At 42.5% G+C, this 15,230-nt stretch overlaps 1 protein-coding gene across 7 annotated transcripts in view; it reads left to right on the forward strand.

The window, feature by feature from the left end:
- Positions 1–15,230, forward strand: part of ASAP1 (ArfGAP with SH3 domain, ankyrin repeat and PH domain 1) — a 353,659-nt gene that overhangs the window by 196,003 nt on the left and 142,426 nt on the right. The window lies entirely within an intron of this gene.

The raw sequence follows: 15,230 nt of genomic DNA on the forward strand, positions 1-15,230 counted from the left end.
TGCTGCCATATTTACTCTGCTAGGGGCTCCACGTAACTCCTTCCCCCCCCAGTTCCCTTGCTCAAGATGCATCCCCTCCGTGTCCTGCAGTGACCACAGTCACATCATTCAGCTCCTCACACAAAGGCTCTTTTACTTGGTAGGGATGTGCTTCATCTTGTTCTTTAAAGGGCTTTCCTTGGTCACAGCTGTCTTGGCCATGGCAGAAGGGAGAGGTTGTCCCTGCACGTGCATAAGGTAGTGAGTTCAAGGAGTGTGTGTGATGAGGGAGCAGCAGAAGGCTGGCTGAAGACAAAGCACAAGCTGACACCCTGCAATCTCCCTCCACCCCCCATTCCTGGGTGGGACATGTGTGACATTCTTCCAAGAATCTCCCCAACTATCTTAATGCCTTGATAGAGGGGTGAACAACCTTACCTTGACAATGGCAAGGGCTCTGGTATCTTTAGGTCCTCTTTAGCATAGGAGAGTTCTTTTGAAACCTCCCTTTTCCTTACCTCCCCCAACCCCATAGTATATAATCAGTCACCCCCCACAACCCTCCGGTACAGCAGCTCTTTCTGCCCACGGGTCCTGTCCCCTCGCTTTAATAAAATCACCTTTTTGCACCAAAGATGTCTCAAGAATTCTTTCTTGGCCGTCGGCTTCGAACCCTAATAATGTCTTTCCTGCATCGGTGTGCGGTTTGGTTGCCTTTTCCTCCATGAGATTGTTCTCGCCTGGTGGATGGGGGCCACAGCTGGGTGAGCGTTGATCACTCCCACCCTTAGCTGGATTAGGGCTTCTCCTGTGTACTTTGCAGTAGGTCTCTACTATCCAACAGGGTAGCTTCTAGTCACATATGGCTTTTTAAATTTAAATTAATTAAAATACAGTAAGATTTAAAATTCAGGTCCCCCAGTCCCAGTATTCACATTTTGAGTGCTCAGTAGCCACATGGGACTGGCCGCTACAGTATTGGACGGCACAGACCCAGGGCATTCCCATCATCCCAGGAAATCATTTTGCTGCTCGAGAGCGTATATCCCATTGTATTGTAACTGTTGACTGGTCTCTCTGGCATTAGGCCGGCAAGTGTCAACCCTGACTTTTCATGAGAATCACCTAAAAACACTTAAAACACAAACACAGGGGTCCCTCAGGCCCACCTGCCAAGAGTTGTTTTAGAGTGAGGCCCAGGTATTGGGATTCTAATAAATGACCCCACAGGTATTATGCAGGTAAAACTGAGAACTGCTGCACCAGCCCATGACCCACTTGATGAGGGCTGTTACTCTTTTATCTTTATATATTATGTATTTGTCACCATAGTTTATTAATTCAACAAATGTTTATTGAGCAACTGTTATATGATACTGTTCTGGGGGTTGAGGATATTACACAAATCAGACAGAATCTCTACCTTCATGAATTTTACAGTTCAGTGGGAGAGATGGATGTTAGATCCCCAAACCAGAAAGGATTTTATCATTTAGACACTGGAAAGCTTCCCAAGAGGGATCTGATAGAGTCTGACAGGGTGCTCAGTGGAACACCTCTCGGAGGATGTGGTGTTCACTGGGTGTTGATTGTACTAAGCTAAGCTGAGCAAGCCTCTGAGGTAGGGCCAACATCACCCCCATTTTATAGATGGTGGGGCTGAAGCTTCAAGAGCCGGGCAAACTTCAGCAAGGTGCCACGCCTAATGGTAATGGAACTCGGCTCCAGCGTTGCTGTTAACAGCTACTCTCCACCTGTCTTCTACCTGCCATTTAGTAGGGGTTCAACAGATGTGCAGTGAATTGCTCCATGGTGGCTAGAGAGGTCCCCGAGAAGCTGTCCGTGAGTGGCTGTTCAATGTTTAATCATGTTTAATCATGACATGAGTGAGTCGCTTCAGTGTAACTTCCCAGGAGTGTAATCCCGGATGACTTTACGAGTTCCTGGAGAGAGGGGCCACACTAGTTACCATGTCCATGGCTTGGAAGTGCAGGGAGAAACTCGACCTCACAGACTGCTGGGACCTGATAGGGTTTCCGCCGTTACGAACGAGTGTGGCTTGTGTGAGCAGCCCTGTGACATTTAATTCTTAAAAAATAGCTAGATGAGTAAAACAGTGGGGTTGCCGATCTTTCCATGATACATGCTCAGTGGAATCTGGGTTATTCCCGTCCCAGGGCTTTTGGCCTCATCCAGAGAAGCCACAGAGGCTGAACCCTGGTATCTGTTTCCCAGTGTTTTCATAATTTTCTTGTATTCTCACAGTGCTTAAGTGACACAAAACCCATGTGATGTTCTTTAAAGTTCTAAGAAGGATTTCTTTATTTCTGGTTTGAGATGACCAGCCAGCCCACCACCACCACCACCTACCCCACCAGATGATTTGAACATGGTTTGTATTTATTTGACAGAGAGAGCGCACAAGCAGGGGGAGTGGCAGGCAGAGGGAGAGGGAGAAGCAGGCTCCCACTGAGCAGGGAGCCCTAGGAGCAGGGAGCCCCAGGATCATGACCTGAGCCGAAGGCAGACACTTAACCCACTGAGCCACCCAGGCGCTCCTCCCCAGATGATTTGAAAGATGGTTGAGAATGGTGAAGGGTCTTACTTTTATAATGTATTTATTATGATTACACATAAGCTTTATCAGTATGAATTGGAACACAGTATAATAACAACAAATTTTATTGGAAAGACAAGTTATCTCCCCAGAAGCCCTTTAGTTTGAAAATGGCTTGGGGAATTTGTCTCTTTCTCTTACGCCCCGTTGTGTATGAGGACATTCAAAAACAAAAAACTGAGTTCTGTGAACTGCTTGATCAAGGGAAAATTTTCCAAGCTATTCAGCCTTCCCGTCTTGTTTCTAAGTTTTGAAGTGTTGATGTTATTAATCTGTGAAGTATATTGTCATTTGGAAAGTTTGCCTTGGTACGTGTGTCCCTCCCTCCCTCCTTCCTCCCCTCCCCCACTTCTCTGTTCCCCTAATGTATTTAAAATAGCTAGTAGTTTCTTGAACACTAGAGACTTTAAAATATGTTGCAGTCTTTGACACTTTTTCTTTCCAAAGGCAGAGCCTAATTCTCTTCTCCTGGAATGTGTGCCAGACTTACTACCCTCCTCTAATGAACAGAATGTGATGGAAGTGATATCATGAGATTTCCAACGCCAGTTCATAAGAGATCACTTCCACCTGGGTCTCTCCACTCCTCCATCATTTGTTCTGGAGGAAGCCAGCCACCCTCTTTGCGAGGAAACCATGAACCACCACCGTGGCGACTGCCAGCCCCAGTCATGCCTTCAGTTGCCTGCAGCCCTGCTGACATGCCGCCTCAAGCTTTGTACGAGACCCTGGCTCAGAGCAGTAGACGAGGGACTGGCATTCATAAGATTTCTGCCCTTGCAGACATGGGCGTGTGTACGCAAATCCCAGGCTCAGCAGAAGTCAGTGTGTGTCTCTTGAGAAAGAGGAGCTCGCTGCTTGTCAGTGCTGTTAAAAACACAAAGTGAAACATACTGTACTTTTATAAAATGAAAGAGGCATGTATTTCGTAGAAAGCATGGGTGCACCAAATTTGTTGTCCTGTCAATGATCTAGTTGGGTTGCATTTGTTAATCTTTTTGAACAGATGTATTACTACATCCATGTACACTTTTCCTTGGGAGTGAAGACCAAGAATATTCCTGCTACTAGGTCTTTTTCTGTGATAATTTTTTTTCACAAATCCAAATGTGGATTTTATTATTAAATAGTGGCTTCCTTAAAATTCATGCCAAGATCTATTTGGAATACATTTTAGCTTATTAGTAACACATGGTGCCCCCTAGAAACACATAACATTGTTAGTCTGAAAGTTGGGACTCTTTAAATCCTTTAATTTTAGTGAATAAAAAAAATGACAGTGGTATGTAATTTGATTGCAGGCATATGATATGGAAGCCTTATTTCCAAAATAGAGCGCGATTGTCATCATAAATAGTTCCATAACCTTTTCACATTAGGGAAAAAAGCAGTTTCCCTTTGCCTTCCTCCTCTTGGTTTAAAATTATGGAGTGAGTAGTTTTATAAGAACATTTGTGTTTTCTAAATCAAAATTAATGTGTGATGTTCGCCCCAGATTTTCATTTTGTTAATTTTATCTATTTTAAGAAATAGCTCACAGTGTGTGACGAAATCTAAGATTTTAAAGGTAAGGTGCTAAATTCATCAGTGGATAGGAAAGTGAATAGTTTTGTATCTAAGTAAGTTCATTTTAGCTCTTTTAGTTAACATTTTGTCAAATTTAAAGGTATAGTAGGAAGTGAATTGTAACCAAAATTGATAAATTAAGTTTGGTGTCTTACGGTTGTATCATGTAATGGTATTTTTAATCCTGTAGTATTCAGTGGGGAGAAAAAGTTTCCTAACTGAAATAGTTAAGAGATAAAATAGATTAGAATTTTAATAGAAAGATGTGGAAGCATAAAACGTCAAAAGGTATACAAAGAGCACCTGGTCTGTTTAGGAAATTTTATATATTTTTTGCTATTTTCCAAGTTTGCAGATTATCATCTGATTTTTGAAAATTTTTTGAATTAAAGTAAACTTGTTAGTAAAGAAATAATTTTAAGCCCTCAGAAGTAGAAGGCTTTAGATTGAAATTGTAAATACCTTTTGGTGGTGGTAGTGATTTAAGCAAAGTCTAAACAAATTACTGGGGCCTGCAAGGCATTTTGCATTTGTGGGTCCATCATTACTCCTTAGGAGGTGAAAACAAGTTGAAATAATGAGTTCCTTCAAAATGGTCAAGGAAGGAAGCTTTTTCTAAAAGGAAGTATACTTATCCAGGAGAGTATTACTCCTCAAATTGTGAAGGGATAAAATAGGGGGAATTTTTACAACTGCATTTAGAAAATTGAAGTCTCTTTCTAGAGTAATCTTGTAACTCCTAGGCTGTTTAAGAAGTTCCAATTTTCATATTCAAGCCATTGGCTGAAATACTATTACTTAAAATCAGAGGCTATCTGGGTGTGTGGGGGGAGGTGCACACACTTCATCTGCTGGCCTGGAATGAGGGCTCTCAACTTTAAAATGAGTTAATTTTTTATGATGTATGCACTCATGGGAGCATTCTTTATGAGAAATTAAGTCATTTTATTTTTTTTTTAATATTTTATTTATTTGTCAGAGAGCACGAGTGGGGGGTGGGGGGGAGCGGCAGGCAGAGGGAGAAGCAGGCTCCCCACTGAGCAAGGAGCCTGATGCCTGATGTGGGGCTTGATCCCAGGGTCCTGGGATCATGACCTGAGCAGAAGGCAGACATAACTGACCGAGCCACCCAGGTGTCCCAAGAAATTAGGTCATTTTAAATAAAATTGGGAGTGCTCATTCCACAACCAGTACCTTGGGTTTTTTTTAAAGCCTCAAGATGAAGAACAGAAATACTCGGTTAAAGGTAAATATAAAAACACGTCCTCTACCTTAATAGTCCAAATTTTGTAGAAATAACAAATTACATGGGCGCCTGGGTGGCTCAGTCGGTGAAGCATCTGCCTTCAGCTCAGGTTATGATCTCAGGGTCCTGGGATCGAGCCCCATGGCAGGCTGTCTGCTTCTCCCTCTCCCTCTGCCTGACACTCCCCCTGCTCTCTTTTCTCTCTCAAATAAATAAATAAAATATTTAAAAAATTTTTTAGAAATAATAAATTACAGCTGACCTTTGTTGAGCACCTACTATCTGCCAGGTGTCTTACATACATTTACCATGTTAGTTACAGCAGTCCTGTACGCAGGACACTATTATCCCCACTTTAGGAGTGAAGTAATCTAGTTTAAATCACTTATACAGCTATTAAGTTTAAATTTAAACTGGTTTATTTACACAGCTAGTAAGCGGCGACGAGATTTGAAAGTTAGGTCTTTGTGATCCCAAGGCTGCTGAGGCAGAATTGTCAGATTAGTAACTGTCAGGTGAGAGTGACTGCCAGCCCAGGATGGGGCACTGAGAACTCAGAGGCGTGCAGGACGTGTGGGCCCAGTGCCCTGGGGTGACTCACCCGTGCAGGGAGAAGGACAAGTAAAACAAGCAGCAGTCCTACAGCATGAAGGTGCTAGGTTGGTCTCTCAGAAAGAGGAGCAGCTTTCTCACTTTAAATAGAAACCAGATGGGGCAGGCGCCTGGGTGGCTCAGTTGGTTAAGCATGTCTGCCTTTGACTCAGGTCATGGTCCCCGGATCCTGGGATCCAGCCCTGCGTTGGGCTCCCAGCTCAGTGAGGAGTCTGCTTGTCCCTCTCCCTCTGCCCCTCCCCACCAGCTTGTACTCTCTCTCTCTCCCTCTCAAATAAACGAATAAAATCTTATAAATAATACATACATGCATACAAACTGGAACTGACACTGACTAGCCACACAGTATTTCTCCACCCTCACTCCTGTTACCAGGTGCTCTGTCATTGGCATAATTTATGGATGAACAATGAAGCCCGTAAACCGGTGTATTCTCTGACAGAGACTAAAATGCTTCCCTCACAGCCTTAGTAGCATCATGGAAGAGGTCACACAGATTTGGGATCAAATACTGACTTATCCCCTGATTGGTGGCTGGGAGCACTTTGTCAGAGAATACTTTGAGCAGTTGTTGCTTCATTTCTGAAAATGGAAAAATAGTTTCCACCTCACTGGACTGTGGTGAAGCATAACACAGGTCATGTAGGTACCCGACTGTAGTGTCAGTGATGAGTACTTCATCCTCCTTGACTTGAGGCTTTCTGAAATAGCAGAGGGAAATTCGGAACAAACTTAATTGTGTGTGTTTAAATTGCTTCGCTTTACCCACCCCCCCATGTTGTGTAAGTTGGAAAGAACATACTTAAAATATTTAATATGATACTGGGATATAGCAATCATCAGTGGTAGTTATTATAATTACACCTAGTTGCAAAAATTTAATCAACACTGGAAAAATTTTAGCCAGTATGTCTTCAAATTATTTATTCTTACATTGTTTCTTCTTTTTCTTTCTTGGACTCAAGTTACATATGTGTTAGACTGCTTGAAATTCTCCCACAGGCCATTGAGATTTTATTTTTAATCTTTAAACTCCTTGTGCTTCAGTTTGGATAATTTCTACCTTCAGGTTTCAGATTTACTGCTCATTTCTTCTTCAGTATCCAGTCTGCTGTTAGTCTCATCCAATTAATTTTTATTTCAGATACTGTATGTTTTTAGTTCTTAAATTTCCATTTGGTCCTTTTTTAAAACTTCTGTCTTTCCTGAAGTTCTTCATCTCTTCACCCATTTTATCCATCTTTTCCTATAAACTCTTGAACTTATTTATAATATTTATTTTGATGTCCAGCATCTAGGCTGTCTCTGGTTCTGTTTCTTTTGACTGGGTTCTTCTCTCTTGATTTTTGACTACATTTTTCTGTTTCTTTGTATGTCTAATAATTTCTGTTTGCATGGGAGACATTTGAATTGTATGACATAGAGACTCTGGATTCCTTTATCTTCCTATGAAGTGTGTGGTGTTTTATTCTAGTATGTGGTCATATTTCTGGTGATGACCATCACCTTGATGTTAGAGTAAGTTTATTTTAGTTTTGCTCATAGTCCCAGGATATAGCCCTTAGTCCTGCAACGTCATCCATACTCGTATGGCACGATCTGCCTGGGCTTTCAGCCCAGAGTATTTATCAAGCCCTGCTAACTCTGTGGGATTTGAATTCCAAACTCTCCTCAGCGTTGGGAAGTTGCTGGAATCTGCTTAGCTCTTTAGATGTTGTTTTCTGCTGGGCTTCTTGAAGTATATGCTGCTCAGGTCAGCCAAGGACTGGAATTGAGGGTTTCCTTTTCTGTGACTTCTTCCTTTCTAGGATTTTCCCCCTCAATTTCCAGCTGCTGAAGCAATCCTAAACTCTGACCTCTGATACCTCAGCTGAGTAAAATACCACTTTCTGCTTGTGTTCTGTTCTCCTTGCCCAGCATGGACTGAAGTCTGCCCTTAGGAGAAAAGCCAGTTAAATATGGTCTTCTCTGGTATGGTTCTCTTCCTTAAAAGGTGATACCCCTCCTGTTTCTGCCTGCTTTTGTTTGCTCTCCAGTGGCTTCAAGTGGTGGTTTTTTATGTTTTGTCCATCATTCGTATTTGTTATAAACAGGAACATTAGTGTGGTACAAGTTACTCTGTCAAATTATCAACTGCAGATCTTTAATTATAAAAATTATATATGAGTAATTCGTTTATTAAGATATAAGGGATTGACAAAACACTCTTGACTCACAGGTATTTTAGCATAGTTGGACTTTATGACAGTATATTAAAGTGACTTAAAGAGAGATATGTCTTCAGCTCAGGTTTTGGATCACAAATACCTGAATACAGAAAATAGGCACTTTGTTCAGTCAAAACTATTTACAAAGTACAGGAGAGGTGCATGGGTAATTAAATGATAGGATAAGCAGTCCTTTGCATTCTTGAACTTATGGTTTATTGTAAACTAAGTGTATTTACCTTATAGTCATACTTTGAAGTTAAGTTTTAAAGTCTGCATGTTTGGGAGGGGTGCCTGAGTGGCTCAGTTGGTTAAGCGTCCCAACTCTTGATCTCAGCTCAGGTCTTGACCTCCAGGTTGTGAGTTCAAGCTTCATGCTGGGCATGGAGCCTCCTTTAAAAAAAACCCAAAAACCTTTGGGCTCTCAGCTCAGCGGGGAATCTGCTTGAGATTCTCTTTCTCCTTCTACCCTTCCTCCCCCATACACGTGCTCGAGTGCTCACTCTCTAAAATAAATAAATAAATCTTTAAAAAAATAAAAAATGAAGTCTCCACATATGGGAAGTAACCCATGGATTCAAAATAACCATTGAAAATCCTTGTATGGCTAATAAAGTCACTTGAAATTATAACTCATTTGGTATTTTTTAAAGTATTGGCATTTCTTTAGGAGCCATGGTATTTAAAACACATACACACATATATACACATACACAGTCTTTCAGGCGGTCACCCTTAGCTCAGAGAGAAGCTTCCCCTGTGAACAGGTGAGGAAAGGGCAGATGGTACCATCCCTCCTGCTCCCAGACACATACTCATTATTGAGTGATGGGAGGGCCCAGGGCTATTTACATTGTTTTTGCTCTCTCTTTCCCTTGTTCTTCCAAATTTACTGAGTCTCACAAATTAAAAGCACAGATGTGTGATACCCTCCTTGACAATTACAGCCAAGGTTCTGCGGCCAGCCTCTATCTTTCTGCCTCTTAGTCCAAGTCACATTTTGACCATGTTCTTGGATGGTTTATGTCTCATCAGACTAGGGTTGTGTTTTCCTGTATAATGACATGGCAGTTAAACTATAGCGAAAAGTCTGGAGGAATGCCAGGGTCTCCAGTTTTATTTCTGTGTATGGTATTCTCCCTAGGTTTGCTTAAATTCTGCCTCTCTCACACATGCTCCCCTGACCACGTGGAGTGTCCCCTGTGAGGCAAACCCACCACGGCTCTTTTCAAAGAAGGCCCCGTCTTAAGGCAACCATGCTCTGGGATAACCTCTACAAAGCGGTCATGCATGTGTTGAATTCCATTTGCGGTTTGGATGTGGACATGAATTTTAAAGTGTCTATCTCTAGGACTGGAAGTACCCTCCAGCTGACTCTTTAGCCAGGAAGATAACTACTTATTGATTTTTCTGACGCCCTGCTTATGTATGGAAATCACGCAAGTTGTTATTGATTCTGAAGTGTTTTTCATAAATAATCAATGACGTAAGACAGAGTGATTGGGGGTTGATGGAGGATGACTGTGCGTGGCCAGTTTGTCACCTGCCCACACAGACAACAGGATATTCTCGGATCTTCCATGTCTCTGATAACCTGTCAAACTTCTACTTTTTCTTTATAAAGAAGTGCAGGGGGCTTGCACTCTGGAACACCTGGGGCTGGTTTTTTTTTTTTTTTTCTTTTAATGGCATTTTCTATTTGTTTTTCTCACTGTAAAAGTATAATTTATATTAACATGTTTGCACTAGAAAATTCAGGTAAAAGAAGAAAATGCTAATCAGCCACATTTCGTTCTTAAACTCTTTTTCATCGTGTGGATTCTGAATCACACACGGCATACTTTAGGTGGCACCAGGCACATTTGTGTGCTCTGCCGTCCTTGTTCTCTTACTTGTCCGCACTCAGGGCGATGCCTTTTCCAGGAGCCCTGGGGTGGAGACGCCTGTATTGCTGTACTGTCTGGGGGTGGTCTGTGTCTGCACAGTGAGGAGCGGGGGAGGCCTTCTGAAGGAGCACTGGGAGGTGATCTCGGCTCTGGCTCCGAGTAGCTGAGTGTTCCTTAGCAAGTCCTTTCATTTCTCAAGACCTCAGTTTTCTTCTCTATGAAAAAGAGAAGATGATCCCTACCTTATCTACTGATGAAATAGTGGTTATGAAATGAGACCAAGATTCTTTTGCAGTCTGCAAGGCATGATGTATGCCCCAAGGCGGGCCTCATAGGGTCCAACAAAGAATGCCTTTCTCAGGGGCGTCTGGGTGGCTCAGTTGGTTGAGCATCCGACTCTTGATTTTGGCTCAGGTCATGATCTCAGGGTCTTGAGATGGAGCCCCACATCGGGCTCCATGCTCAGTGCGGAGTCAGTTTATCCTTCTCCCTCTGCTCCTTCCCCTGCTCACACTCCCTCTCTCTCTCAAATAAATGAGTCTTTAAAAAAAAAAAAAAAAAGTATTTCTCCAGCCACCAAACCCAGAGAGGCCTGCTTGCACGTTTTGATCTCTTTTCCACACATAGGCTGTTGCCCTCCCTCAGACTCTCTGGACTCTGCACTTATCGAGGGCAAGAAGCTTTGTCTTTAGTTTCAGCTGACATTTCTCTCTGATCCTTAACATTCTGGGGTCGTCGATCCCTTTGTAATTGGAGAACAACAGACCTTCTCCAAATTAATAAAAAACTTGCATGGCAGAATTTTTCAGGTAATTTTAGGAGTTTTTAGAAGCTCTGAAATGGAGGTCAGAACCATTGATTGATACAAATAGTACATTATATGTAGAATATGCATATAACATATATAGTAGTAATACATAAATAAATGGTTAAAAAAATAAATATTGGAAATGTATGCTCTAAAATGTTTTACCAACAGGTATAGTTGATCAAAAATAGTCTGGAGAGCACTAGTCTAGAGATAGCTACACGGTCTGGTCCTAGCCTAGCCTACCTCATTTACCAGGACAAGAACCCAGTGAACTTTCAGTTAATCGCGAATTATTTAACACATAACCACGACCTGAGCTGAAGGCAGACACTTAACGACTGAGTCACCCAGGCGCCCTATTTAACACGTAATTTTTAAACCAAGAACCTGAAGCTCAGAAGGACTAAGGCTGCATACCTAATGACCTACCTAACCTTTCTATCCCAGGGTAGGTGCTTAATGAAAGTTTGTGAATTAATCATGAAATGTGGGGCCATATTTTTAAATTACACCTATTTACAAAAAAGCTCAGCCCCTTCGGATGGTGGGCAGTCAACTGTAGAAGGCTGGAATAGAAGAGGAATGGTTGTCTCCTTCCTAGCTTTTCTTCGGGGGCACTCTAAGCATGAACATTACCCAGAGAGCTGTGAGCAAACCCAAGTGTGATGTGGATTTTATCTGGCAGTTAGGAGGCCTGCCTGAGGGAGCCAGAAGAGAGGGCTTTTTAAATGCTGAGTAATAGCCTTGTGGAACTCTGCGGGCATCTTGTCTTGGGGTTCTGCTAGTTAATGGATTTGTCAGTTGTTGCGGAAATGGGAGTCTGCATGCTGAGTTTCCAGATAACACCCTTGGGGCTGGAGCAGATTCTTGCAGAGGCTTGGCTAGAATTTCGAAAGAACAAATCCAAATTCAAAATGACCTTGAAAAATCAGAGGAATGAGTCATCCCGAGTGGCATGGAGAAAGGCAATTTAAAAAAAATGTGCACAAGCCTTTCTGCCTTTAAGGATGTTCTTTTAATCTTTAACAAGTTTGTACTGAGTGGTGGTGGGAACAGATGAGGAAACAGAGGCCCAGGGAAGTGAAATAAACTTGCTCATAACCGAGGGACAAGCAGACTCCCCACTGAGCAGGGAGCCAATGTGGGGCCCGATCCCAGGACCCTGAGATCATGACCTGAGCCAAAGGCAGATGCTTAACCAACTGAGCCCCCCCAGGTGCCCCAACTCTTCATTCTTCAGGGTGTTGCTCAGCTGTCCTTACTTGGCTGCATCCAAGTTTTGTCCGTGTATTCCTTTACTTACCAGATACTACGTGGGTGCCTACAAGACACTGTATTAAATAAGCAATATGTTTTCATGCAGAAGAAACAAAATAAAATGCATTGCTGATGGATAAAGTATTTAAATACTCAAAAGAGAATAAAACTAAACCAAATAGAAGGCTCAGGAACTTTCTGTAACATTAGAACCCTTCCTCATGCTATATAGAGATATATTAGGTTGAATTAAAGCTTTCTGTGTTTTTTTAAAAAAATACTAAATACTAGAAGATTCGGGAACCTAAGCAAGGTAGGAATCCCAGAAGTCTTTTGGGTAAAGATTGGTATGTTTGACGACATGAAATGTAAAAAGTTCTGTGTTGCAAAGAACACCATAAACTAAGTGAGGAGACAAATGGGAGAAAATGTTTGCAGCACATATTACAACAGATTGTTGTCCCTTCTGCAGAAAGTCTCCCTACAGATTGACAGGGAGAAGACAAGGATGGAAAACAACAGGCAGGAAAGGAAATGTGAATGGACAATAAAATACAGCAAGATGCTCGGGCTTACTATACAGTCCAGTTTTTCACGTCCCTGTGGCGAGAATTAAGAAGAACAGTAACATCTATGTGCTAGCGAGGCTTTAGGGAAATACAGTCTTCTGTTTGTGCTGCTGTTGGGTCTGTGCATTGCCACCACCAGCCTCTTTGGAAACGTAGCAGTAGTAATTAAAATTTGAAGTATGCACCCTACCCCCCAACAATTCTACTTTTGTGAATATATCTTTTCAGAGATAAAGTGACAGCATGTAAGAACTTATGGATAGAAATACTTATTGCAGCATTGTTTTTTGGTAGCAAACACTGTGGGAGTCTCTCAGGGAGATAGTTCTCCAAATCATGGTGGAGTTTACTATGGAATATAATCACAGTTAAAATAATGAATTAGAGTTAATTACATTCAGTTTCTTGATCCCTATTCAGTAGGGAAAAAGCAAGCCACGGAGTCTTGTATTTAATATTGCATTTGTGGGGCATCTGGGTGGCTCAGTTAAGCGTCTGCCTTCAGCTCAGTCATGATCTCTGGGGTCCTGGGATCGAACCCCGCATCGGGCTCTCTGCTCTGGGGAGCCTGCTTCTCCCTCTCCCTCTTCCCCTCCCCCCCACCGCGCCCCCCCATGCACACTCGCACGCACGCTCTCTCTCAAATAAATAAAATCCTTAAAAAAAAAAATCCCATTTGGTTTTTTAAAAGTGAGAAAAGGGGAGAAGACCCCTTATTGTATGTATGTATGTATTTTTTAAGCATAGAGAAAGCTTTGCTGAGATTATTAACGCCCCACATCATTAACTTTGCTTATTTCAAGGAGGGTGTTGGAGAAAGGGAAAGAAAACTATCATTTTTATGAATTATTTTTGTAATTTTAAAAACAAATGGAATTAAAAATTGTAAAGGGTGATTAGTGCTTCAAAGTATGTATAGGATAGTATAAAAGAATTTATCCCTTTGCCCTCTATGCCAGCACTGTAATTTATGACACATATTACATGGCTTTATTACTACGTTATAGCTCGTTGTATTTTATATGCCTGGCACGTGGCCGATACTCAGTATTTTCCGAAGGAAGGAAAAAGGACTTGTTCCAGGAGACTTTACTACATGCGTTGAGCGTTTGACTTTGCACTGTGTGCCAGGGCCAGTGCTGGGGACCAGGTGAACAACAACAGATTAGGTAACGCTGGGAACTCAGACATTGCAGGAGGCTGTGGACGGAGTGAATGACAACCTTGCCTGGGAGGTTACACTTACCTTTGATCTTGAAAGAGGCAGGTTGAAGCCTGGAATTGTGACGGAGCCAGGCGGACTGGAGAACCTGAGGTGGGTTGCGTGGCCCCAGCGCAGCGATCCTGGTACCCAGGCTGTGCTCCAGGAACGCTCTCTGAGCTGGGGAGGCTGAAATGATAAACACAGTTGCGCGGGACTCTTGACACAGAAGATAACTTACATAAAGACACAGAGAGAGAAGCTAGGATCTCAGGAAGGAAAGTATGGGAAGTTAAGGAAGTGAGACTCACTTTGGGGTGAGGGATGGTTCCTCCCCTATCATAAACACCCACCGCAGGCCGGACGCTGGAGGAAGCGCACTAGAGGCTTTTCCCATCCTGTTCACATAGTAACCCTATCAAGAAGCATTACTGCAGTTAAGAAAGCAGAGTCTGAGATGATGATACAGTTTGTCTTAGATCCACAGCTGGTAAATGGAAGACCTGGGATTTGATCCACAGTCGTATGTATCCTAGAACCCTCCAAGAAATACCATGATGTTTAGATTATACCTGAATGTCCATTAACATCAGAACTTCAGCTCTCCATCTCAGGGTGAATGAAAGTAATAAAGATCTTTTTAGAGGCTTACCATGTACTTTATAGATTATACATCTGTCACATTTCACATACGAAAACCGAGACCAGGGACACCTGGTGGCTCAGTCGGTTAAGCATCTGCCTTCAGCTCAGATCATGATCCTGGGATCCTGGGATTAAGTCCCACATCGGGCTCCTTGCTCAGCGGGGAGCCTGCTTCTCCCTTTGCCCGCCGGTCCCCCTGCTTGTGCTCTCTCTCTCTCTGACAAATAAATAAAATCTTTAAAAAAAAGAAAGAAAGACCCAGAAAAGTGCCTTTTCCAAGGTCACAGATGGCCAGTGTGGACCAGAGGGAGTTTCAAACCCAGGTCTCCGTGCCACTTAGGCCCATGTCCCTTCATCATATGATGCCTCAGTAAACATTAGGTGGTGCTTGGTCAGGGTTGGGGAGCTCTTGAGGATGGATTTATTATTAATGCTTTCAAGGCTTTTCCTCATTAAATAGAAATAATCCTTCATGGTTTTATAATGTTCTCTGCTCCTGCTGCTACTGTTTTCCCAAAAGAGCTTTCACATTAATTATGACATCTTTACCTCTTAGCATTCAACCTCAAGGAGTAGGCTGGGTGTAGGTATTATTAGACCTGTTTTATAGATGAAATTAGGCCCCTGAGAGCCT

Source organism: Halichoerus grypus, chromosome 5, assembly GCF_964656455.1.
Source record: "Halichoerus grypus chromosome 5, mHalGry1.hap1.1, whole genome shotgun sequence".
In the NCBI taxonomy this organism is placed as follows: domain Eukaryota; kingdom Metazoa; phylum Chordata; class Mammalia; order Carnivora; family Phocidae; genus Halichoerus; species Halichoerus grypus.